The sequence below is a fragment of the Arachis ipaensis genome, chromosome B06 (assembly GCF_000816755.2).
Source record: "Arachis ipaensis cultivar K30076 chromosome B06, Araip1.1, whole genome shotgun sequence".
Taxonomy (NCBI): domain Eukaryota; kingdom Viridiplantae; phylum Streptophyta; class Magnoliopsida; order Fabales; family Fabaceae; genus Arachis; species Arachis ipaensis.
Genome location: NC_029790.2, coordinates 134,091,057 through 134,094,238, shown reverse-complemented (window position 1 = coordinate 134,094,238; position 3,182 = coordinate 134,091,057).

Sequence of the window (3,182 nt, the reverse complement as noted above, 5' to 3'; positions counted from 1 at the left end):
AACGTAACATTCTCATTTCTGCGACACTTAATCTATATATTTAGACAAAGTATAATTTAATAATGTAAATATTAAATAATACTCTACTATTTATGTTCACCATCTTTTATCGTACTGTCATTAGACCATATATATTGGACGATAAAAGGTGGTGAACATATATATATGTTTATCCAATATGTTTACCACCTTTTACTTATATTTTGTCTAAATATATAGTCTAATGACAAAATTTATCTCTAAATTTTAAAGATATTTTTTTATCACATATAAAATAGACATATCCTATCACTTTAATAAGCTCACTTGAATTTCATGTTTTACATATTCTTTAATTTTTTCATTCTAGCATGTGACAAATATGATATTAGATAACAAAATAAAATCCATTTATGTTAACCGTACATAAAATTTGAAATCAGTTTTGTAATTTTGTTTTTTTTTTTAATTTTAATAATGTGTTTAATGTGAGTTAAATTTTAAAGTAGTTTTTAAATTTAGTGTCGTACACTAAAATTATTTTTGAAATTTTAATTACACTAATTACATTATTGAGATTGACAAAAATACACCACTTAATTAGTTTCTTAATCATTTTTTATAAGCGATGTGGCTTGATACCTTGATGACGCGAGAGGTGATCAGTGACATGTAGCATACTGGCGTAGACAGATGTGCCACATGTCATAATATTAATCCCTAACTTTATATTAAGAGACTTATTTTAATATTTGAAATTGAATATCATGCACCAAATTAATTCCTTCACTAATTTTTTCTCCCTTTGTTTTATGAATTCAAAATTCTCAATATGCACTAATTTTAATTTTTTTTCACATAATTTTTTATTAAATACAAATATTTTTAAGATTTTAGTTTTAATTAGACGAAATTTTTACTTCCGTGCAATAAGAAAAAAAAAACTACACACTCCTTATAAGATCATTAGTTCAGATGACTAAGTTAACATCTCTCTTTATAAATATCTTAACAAATATATATAAACTGTTACTAATTTATGCATTGGAGTCTCTTACAAAAAGTGATGGATCCAAAAAAAATTTTACAATGGGAGAAAAATATAATAAAATTTAAGTATAGATATATTTTTTTTGACTCCCACAATACCCAACAAATTAAGGACTAATCAATCATGAATTTGAATTCGATTTAAAAGTATGTAATTGGCCAATGAGTTGTTATACATACAAGATGAAATTCGAACTCTCAACACTTACTTAAGCGAATGACTAAGCTGTTTATTCGACCAATCCAAATTGGTTTAGATATATTTAAAATTTTAAATTAGAACTATTTATACATGTTGATAAAAACTAAAAATATACACACAATCATTTATTATTGTATTTAAAATAATAAAAAAATAATTTTACACACAGTATATGCGGAATGTGAATGATTATAAAAAAAGAAATATATCACAGTGCCGGATGGACACACATAGTCAAATATGTATAATAGGAACATAAAACAGAGAAAAAAAATTAAAAGTAATTAATAGCAAGAAAAATTATAATTTATTATTATTATTATTAGTGTTAAAATAATTAACTTTACATATAAGAAATCACTAAATTAAACTCCCTATATAATAAGAAGTGAATAATAAGTGAGATCAGCCATGGGCCAATGTTTGAAACATTGATTTAACAAATAATTAACCTATTCAATTGTCAAATTATGTCAAGCTAAGTGTCAACTGATGTTAACAAATCATGACCATATAGTCAACAAATATTCATCTAAATTATTACAACTGTTTTCAACCAAATAATGTATAGGCAGTCAGCTAATGATCTATATAATAAGATTATGATGACTTCTCTAATCTTTTTATAATTTAATCAAACTTGCTACTGAAAATAGGAGATCTTGAATACTTGGATATGTATGTAATCATGTAAATATAAATAATCGATTCATTTATACTTTTCGTAGTTTTTTTCACACCTAATAACCTATAAGCAACAAAGTCAAAAGTTTTTTTTTTAAATATATATAAATAAAAAAGCGAGAGGTTTATATTTTCTATAGCCAATGATAGGTAAAAGTCAAAACAAATAGAAATTATTACTAATTTTTATTTAGGAAAACACTTAGGCAATGACAATAAATATATTGTATGTGTTGTATATAAAAACATAAAATTTGTATCTATCAATTTAATTTTTAAGTTAAGATTTTAGGACGAAAACATAAAATTATTGAAAAATTCTCCACATACAAGCGTTTTTTTATACAAGTCTTTATAAGTGTACCTTCTTCTTCTTCTTGCGTACGTTCTTTTTCCTCTTCCTCTTTCTCTTCTTTTTCCTGTAACTGTTTGGGTGTATTTCTGTAATTATTTGGGTGTATTTCTGTAATCGTTTGAGTGTATTTCTGATGTTCCATTATCTTCAAATTTGGCAAGAAACTCGTTTTCATGGAGGAAGAAGAAGAAGAGTCGTTTATAATGCATGGTGAGTAGCGCGCTTTGGAAACAGGAAGTAGTTGAATAACGTGCGTTTATTTACTCTTGAATGTGAGAGTGTAATGCGTGTTTTTTGTTGGGCTTGTACCAACTTGTAAGACTTGTAAGCCAAATATAAAAAAATCATCTAAAATCTAACAAAAAAAACATATAAAATCATTAAAAAAGATATTTAAAACCTAATAACAAAATAAAAGATTTAAAATCATAGAAAAAAAAATTCCAAAACCTCTCTTTTAAATCAAACATATCAAATCATATTCTCTAACACGTGGGTGCCTTAAGTTATCAATGCCACTTCCTTGAATGCATTTGAGTTTTGATCTGTCCATAATTACAATAATGTTGTTTCTAATTATTATACACTTTTTTGGACAAAAGTAAAAACTTATATACGCGATTGTTTTCATGTAAAATTACTAATTAAAAATTATTAAATGAGTTGATATGTTTGACTAAATTATTATCTAATAATTTTTAACTATCAAACTACTCTTTAACATATATTCCTAGAAAAGATATTTAAAACTTTTAAAATTTAGGTGTAAAAAACATCTAAAATAATACTTTTATTTTTAATAGTTTGCTTTCATTTAGTTTTAATAATACATTTCCAAAAAAATATTTAAAATCTCTAAAACATAAATATCCGAAAATCCAAATATCAAAAAAATAAAAAACATCAGAAATG